Raw genomic sequence first — 7864 nt, 5'->3', positions numbered from 1 at the left:
AGCATCTCCTGGGAGGGAAATGGTGCATCCAAGATGCCACTGTGTCAAACCTCCATTACACTGAAGATACACTGACCGAGACCATCCAGGGGAGAGACTGAAGTGGGTAGTAGCTTTCCCTGAATACTTCCCTGTCATCCATTTTTTCCCCCATTTGGTTTTATTTCTTATTTGATGTTTCAGGGCATCTTTTCCCCCACTTTCCTTGGCTTCAGTATCCATTACAACATCCTAACACTCTAATTGGCTTTCTGTGGGGGCAAACAGGAGGCATTGCTTCCGGCAGGATAGGATTTTCTGTCCTGTTGATTGATGGGTTAATTTTTATTGGACACTGTGTGCTACCAGCAGAACCAAAAATCCAAAACACGCTTCTAGCTTTAGGAGTTTATGTTCTGATGAAAGTAAGACAACACATTCCAACCTCCCAGTTTCTTTCTCTTACCAGTAGTATTCCCTTCTATTTCTTTCCTTTAAGACAAGTCTCCATAAGCAATAAGTGGATACTGAGGTACCCAGACACATAATTTAGGGCCCAGAAACATGCTATTAAAAAAAAAAAAAAAAAAAGCTGAGGTGCCTGGGAGGCTCAGTCAGTTAAGCATCCCACTCCAGCTCAGGTCATGATCTCACGTATTGTGAGTTTGAGCCCCGCGTCGGGCTCTGTGCTGACAGCTTAGAGCCTGGAGCCTGCTTCAGAGTCTGTGTCTCCCTCTCTCTCTCTCTGCTCCTCCCCTGTTCACGTGCTCGCTCGCTCTCTTTCTCTCTCAAAAATAAATAAACGTTAAAAAAATAGAAATTAAATAAATAAATACATACATACATAAGCCAATTGGATCAGGCAGCCTGATGGGGGGAGTGGGTTCATTGGAAGAGTTTGAGTAATCATATTCATTGAGTGGTTGTTCAATGCTGGACTTTAAAACAGTCAAACATTTCTCCAGATTCTTTTGGTTCTATCCTACGTCGTTAGATTACATTATGTCAAATTTTAAGTAGTCATTTGAAGAATGTTTCATTGTGCCTCCATGTCCATGCTATAAGAATCCATATGATTATTCCTCCATAAATTAACGGCCCCCCTTTCCAGACATTTCATGTTCCTTTCACCAAGTGCTCACAGCTGAGTAACCCAGAGTGTTTCCCAGTTTGCTCAGAGGAAATTTAGTGCTCAAATAAGCTAATTGTTTCATCTCTGAATCAGTCACAATATTTCTGAACCACCATTTCCTCCTCTGTAAAATGATGGTATATTGGAGATGGTGATCTTTAAGATTCTTCCAGCTCTGCATCACCTCCCAACACACACACACACACACACACACACACACACTTTCTTGTATGATTTCTGATCTCATTCATACCCTTATTTAATTAAAAAAGAAGCTGCATACCAGTATGACCCATGTCTGCCTTGTTCACCTATATACCCCTGGTTTCCATATAAATGGAGTGCACTCAATATATACTGAAGGAATAAATTACTCTACATGCATCGTGATGTGTGCCTCAAATCCTTCTTCAGAAGGAAAGGGTCCATAATATAAATTCTCACATTTCATTTGCATACAATTCTTACATCATGTGTAAAAATCTTATGTTCACTCTGCCTGTGCAGCTACAGGTAAAATGTTATCACTTCTTTCTCTTCTTTTTTTTCCCTTGTTGATCTAATTCTCCTGCATAGTTTTCATAAAAGTCCCCAATTTGAAAAGAAAGCTAAAATGTAGAACAAGAAGCCTGCCAGCTGGTGGCCAGAGCTGGGGCTGCTCAGAAAGAAAGGAGCAAGGTCCCTAAGCCCAAGGAGGCCACTAAACCTACCAGCTGACCACCAATCTAACAATACACAGAAGGAACAAAGCTCCTTGTTCCCTAGGCTAAAAATGCTAAACTGTCCCAGCAAACAATGGGTCTGATGCTTCAGAACTGGGCAGAATGAGCCAACCACTGCCCAGAGGCCCTGGAGACTCCCATTGTTGCCCAGAAAGAGTCTACCCTGAAACTAGGATCAAAACAACTTCAACCATGTTAAATGTGCTGCTTTTATCTTTCCCTGTGAGTCAGAGGTTTTTCTCTCAACATAAAGCTTAGCCAGAACAATGAGATGGTGTTCTTGGAGAGGGGGATGGCAGGAAGTTAAAGGGTGGATTATGGGGAAGATCGAGTTAAAAACGGGAAACCAAGATGGGAGAAGAGATGTACTTGGATTGATTTTCTCCCTCTAAACGGCAGTCTGAAGCGACTTCCTTCCCATACATTTGATGGGCAATGCTGCTCTCTAGTGGCCAAGTGAGATGAGCACATGTTCCAATTAAATTCCCATAATATTTAGGGACATTTTTTGTTGTTGGGGATTTCATTGTTTTTGTTTTTGTTTTAAGTTTCTTTATTTACTTTGAGTGAGAGAGAGCACACATGCAGGAGGGGCACAGAGAGAGAGAGAGAGAGAGAGAGAGAGAGAGAATCCCAAGCAGGCTCCTGGCTGTCAGCACAGAGCCTGATGTGGGGACTCACCAGCCAGGGAGATCTCGACCTGGGCCGAAACCAAGAGTTGGTGGGTCCGGTCACTTCACCGACTGAGCCACCCAGGTGCCCCTCATTTTTAAGATTATTTTGGTTTTATGTCTTAAAATGAAAAGATAGACATTTTACCAAAACACATAATTCCTTCTAAAAGAACTCAGGTAACTCTCCTCCTCTTTGTTTCTTCACTCATTTTTCCATGATGTTCCTACATATGTGGGCAATTGTGGGCCTTCCCAGCAAACCATGTGGCCCAGGTGTTTGAAGAGGCCTAGGGAGGCCTGGCACCTCTCTTCCACCTCAGGCTCTGGCCACTAGAGGACCTCTGGGAGACGCACCGGGTGGACATTTTCTGTCACTGCTCCCTTCAGTTGGAAGGCTCTGTCCTTATTTCCTCACATGGATGGTTCTTTCCCATCACTCAGCTAAGCTCAGAGGCCACTTGGCTCCGGCAGTCCCACTGCACCCCCACCCTCCCAGAATGCCAATCCCCAGCACATTATCATTTTTCTGGCTTCATACAGCTCATTGCTTTTCAAAATTATGTTGTTTATTTGTTTCCTTATTTACTGTCTCTCTCTCTCCTCCATCACAATATAAGCTTTATAACAGCAGGAGCCTTATTTTTTTGTTCCATTCATATATCTCCAAACACTAGAAAATGTTGCAGGTGCTTGGCACATAGCAGACTCTCAAAAAATATTTTTGAATGAATGATAGAAAAATATTTGTCTCCTAAAACTTCTCTCACAGCAGTAATAGTTTTGTCTAACATGCTGCCATCTCCAATGTTAGGAAAGTGGGACATGAAGATATAGGCAGAATTTCACTAGGGAAATATAATGTACAAAACCCCTGTCCAAGCATCAGCAGAAGTAGCAGATTAGTCTTGCAAATTACTAGTACTAGGTTTAATTTAATTTTTAAAAGTCTGATTGTCTAGGTTTCTCCTTGTCTGCTCAGCAAAAAGTCCTACTGTATGCAGGTACAGTTTTCTAAAACAATAGAAATACCCAGAAGGGAACGTAATGGTAAAGAAAATTCTCAGTCTTGTTAATAATCAGATGTCTGTTGGTAGTATGATTTAATTTAATTGATTTAAGAGACATAAAGCTATGGATATACAACCCGATCATATCAGGAGAGTTTTTAAGAGGACAATATACCCTTTCTTGGTAATACCAGTATATCCTGTGCTGTAGTGACCACAATATCTGCCTTCATTATACCTTTTATTTTTTTAATGTTTATTTATTTTTGAGACAGAAAGAGAGTGTGAGCAGGGGAGAGGCAAGGAGAGACTGGGATAAACGATCCAAAGTGGGCGCTGTGCTGACAGCAGCGAGCCCAATGTGAGACTCGAATTCATGAACCATAAGATCATGACCCGAGCCGAAGTTGGATGTTCAACTGACTGAGCCACCCAGGCACTCTGCCTTTATTATATCTTTTAAAGCAAATGTTTAATGGTTTCCTTATGTAGCTATAGAACCATCTTTAAAATAAGACATGTTTTGATAGTCTACTTATAGCAAGGTTTTTGTTTCATTTTTTCCTTCCTCCCCTCCCCCCATATAAAATATAATATGCCACTCCAGTGCATAAAACAAAAAAAATTCTGAGCTTCCCTGGTTAAAGCCATGTAGGGACCCAGAGTTCTGCCCAATGAGTCTCTCTCACCATTCTGTCCTCCCTCTCTCCCCTCCTTCCATTTTGAAAGCCACTAAGTTCCCCCAGTGGAGCTACAGGGCTCCTAAATACAGACAGAAAACAATGGTGTAGATCATACCCATGGTAATCCCAACACTTTAAAAATTCTAATGTTCTATTATTAATTCTGGCTAAAGAGAAGCACTTATTAAACAAGCTAATGTGTGATTCCATACATTTGCTTATTCAATAAATAATGTGGATTGCGTTCTTACTATGTGCCGGGCTCTGCTAAGAACAGGGAATACCTGTGAAACAAACAAGGCCCCTGCTTTCACAGAGTTTATTGTAGTGGGAGATACTGATAAATGGACAGTTATAATGCAGCGAATGTAGCAAATGTGATGATCGGGTAAATACAGAGCAGAGCATACAGGGAGTACACTTAGCAGGAGCTTTATAGATCAGATATAAATGTAAATGAGTGAAAGGTGTGGGAAGTGCTTTTCCAGCTAAGAGGATCACAAGTACACACGGGCCCAGGGTGAGAAAGGGCATGGCCCACCTGAGGAACCAGAAGAAGCTCTGTTTCAGTGGAGCATCAAGTGTATGGGAGACACAACAGGGAGAGGGAAGGGTGAGGCTGGAGAGGTGAGCAGAGTCCACATCACAAAGGGTCATTGTAAATAGCTTGAACTTGAGCTGGAGGACAGTGTAAACCTATTGAAAGATTATAATCAAGCAAATGATGTGATCAGTTCAGTTGCAGTTGAAGAATGCCAGCAAGCCTAATCAATGAGGTTGACAAGGAGAATGTTGTAGTAATTGAGATGAGAGATGATGGTAGTCTAATTTAAAAATGGCCATTGACATGGAGAAGAAAGGTATTTAAGAAATACTCAACAAGATGTGGTTGGTTGACTATGAGAGATGAGGGTAAAGGAAAGGGAAAGGATCATGTCCAGGTTTCTGGCTTGAGCTACTGAGTGGATGGAGATTCCATCATTAATACAGAAGAACTAATATGGGCAGAAGGATAATGAGTTTTATTGGACATGTTGTGGGATATGCTTGTCAGACAAGCAAGTGGAAATAATTGGGATACAGTTGTGTATGTGGATTTGAATCTCAGAAAAAGTATGGCCTAAAGATAAACATAGAGGATTCATCAGCATATGTGGTTGGTGGTACTTGAAAACATGAAAATACATAAGATATACAAAAGATTTGTAGAGAAAGAAAGAGAGGCTCTAGAATAGAACCTTGTGGGACAACACATGCAAAGGGCAAGGAGAAGAAGGGCTCCACAGGACACAGAGAATGAAGCAACAAGAAGGTAGAAGGCAAATTTTTGGAAACTAAAGGAAAAAAGTGTTTGGGGCACCTGAGTGGCTCAGTCGGTTAAGCATCCAACTTCATCTCAGGTCATGATCTGACGATTTGTGGGTTTGAGCCCTGTGCCGAAGCACAGAGCCTGGAGCCTGCTTCAGATTCTGTGTCTCCCTCTCTCTCTGCCCCTCCCCCCTCACACTCCATCTCTCTCTCAAAAATGAATAAATGTTAAAGGAAAAGAGTGTTGCAAGGAGAAAGTGATTGACAATGTTGGGTTTTGCTGAGAGATAACTGAGAAATGTTCCTTGGTTTTATCCAGAAGGCACTCATTGGTAACCTTAGTGAAAATAATATGCATGGAAGTCATAAGAATAGAAGTCACACTGTTACAGGGTCAAGGGAAGATGGAAAAGTAGAGACAACAGTGAGACAATTCTTAGGAAGTTTCGCTATGAAAGAAAAGTAGGACACAGGGTGATAACAGAATAGAAATGTAAGGTCAAATGAGGTTTTTGTTTGATTTTATGTAGAAATACTGATGGAAAGGAAAGTATTGTCATTTCTATTTTATAGAGAATCAAAGAGGTTAAGCAATTTACCCAAACTCAACCAAGGTAGAGGTGGTCAACCTTTTTTGTAACACAAAACTCCTATCTGTGTACACATCAGATTTAATTCAGTGGCATGATGGTTTAAAACATGAAAATTAATAAGCGGGTAAGAGGTGCTATCCAGACAAGTTTAGCTTTTGGTGTGTACCCAAATACCTCCTAGGCACACCCACAAATTCAGCTTCCAGGAGACGTAAACTAAAACACTACTCATGCAGAGCATGTGTTCTGGAATCAGACTGCTTAGTTCAAATGCTAGTCACATGTGTACTAATTTAATGACCTTAAGCAAATCACTTACCCTCCCTAAGTCTCAGACTCATTAGTGTAATATGAGGATGTTCACAGTGTCTATTTTTGGTACATAAGTTCTCCATAAGTCTCTCGTATTGCTACATATCTTATGGAGACACTGACTGCCCTCTGTTCTAGGCTACCTTCTTGAGGATTTTGTATAGCAAACAGCCTCGGGACACAGAATTAGTGTCTCCCTCAAAGCAAAGGGCAGGCATACCTACTGTCTATGATAAAAGATTTAAGTTTACTAAGCTTAGGGCTCCTCTTAGGGCTCCTACAACACAGACCACTGTGTATGCTGGCATCTCCATGGAACTGCGAGGCCAGAAGAACTATACAAATATGCTGAAACTCATGCTTTAGCCTGAGTCATGAGTGATAAAGTCCTTTGTCTCGTTCTCAGGAGGTTTATGTCTTCTGCCAGGCCTCAGAAGTTTGCCAATAAAGCAAAATCTCAGATCCCTTGCAGTTCTTCACATCTTATAGAATTTAAAGATGAAATGAGTTTGTTCATTGAAAATGTTTAACACACTCCTTGGTACTTAGTAAGCACTCCATAAATGCTAACTCTATATTATACCCATCACAATAAGGGTACGCCCATGGGAGTACCACATAAATGAAAGCATGTATGCCTGAAGCCCCACTTGAAGAAATCAGTCCTGTGTGTTAAAGCTTTGTGTAATTCTAGGAGTATACTTTTATATATTCCGAATACAAATGCCAACGGGAAGGTAACTTACATAACTGTCCTTTCCCATCAATATCTCAATGACTACCAACACTCAATTCTCATAGCAGAATTTGGCGGAGGAAGACTTAAGAAGTGTATGTTTTATGTGTGTGGGAGAGAGCTTTGAACATAAGGCATTGCCCAGATAAACAGACTTGAGTAGGAGCTAAAGGTATCATTATGAGGATGAGGTTGGTATCTATCTTGTTCAGTACTGTATTTCCAACACAAGACCTAGGATACAGAGGCCCAAAGAAATCTTTCTTAAATAGATGACATCTCAGAGAGAAGTTCAGGGAGCCTTTCTTTGTCATCCAGAAGTAGATATCTCAGTCACTGAAGTGTCCCTGTCCTCAAATTATCTCCACCAAACTTGACAACCATTTTACCTACTAAAAGGAAACTCCATCAAAAGTCTAAGATAAAAAGAAACAATAAAATAACAAAACAAACTTTTGACCTACTTTGTTATGCACTGAAAGGCACACTTTGGCAGACAAAAAGGCTTGTGCTATGTAATTGTCATCAATGTTTCACTTAATATTTTAATGAGCTGAGCAACTGACATCCTGGCTGAACACATGCCTTTTGTGGGTCTTGTTGCTAAGCAAAAGAAGTGTATAAAAAAACGTGTTGTCCTTTTTTTTTTTTTCAAAAAAACAAAAGTCACTAATTCCTGAAAACATAAATACATCTCAACTGCCACTTGGATTTATAC

Source organism: Panthera uncia, assembly GCF_023721935.1.
Source record: "Panthera uncia isolate 11264 chromosome B3 unlocalized genomic scaffold, Puncia_PCG_1.0 HiC_scaffold_1, whole genome shotgun sequence".
NCBI lineage: Eukaryota > Metazoa > Chordata > Mammalia > Carnivora > Felidae > Panthera > Panthera uncia.
This window is presented reverse-complemented; position numbering follows the sequence as displayed.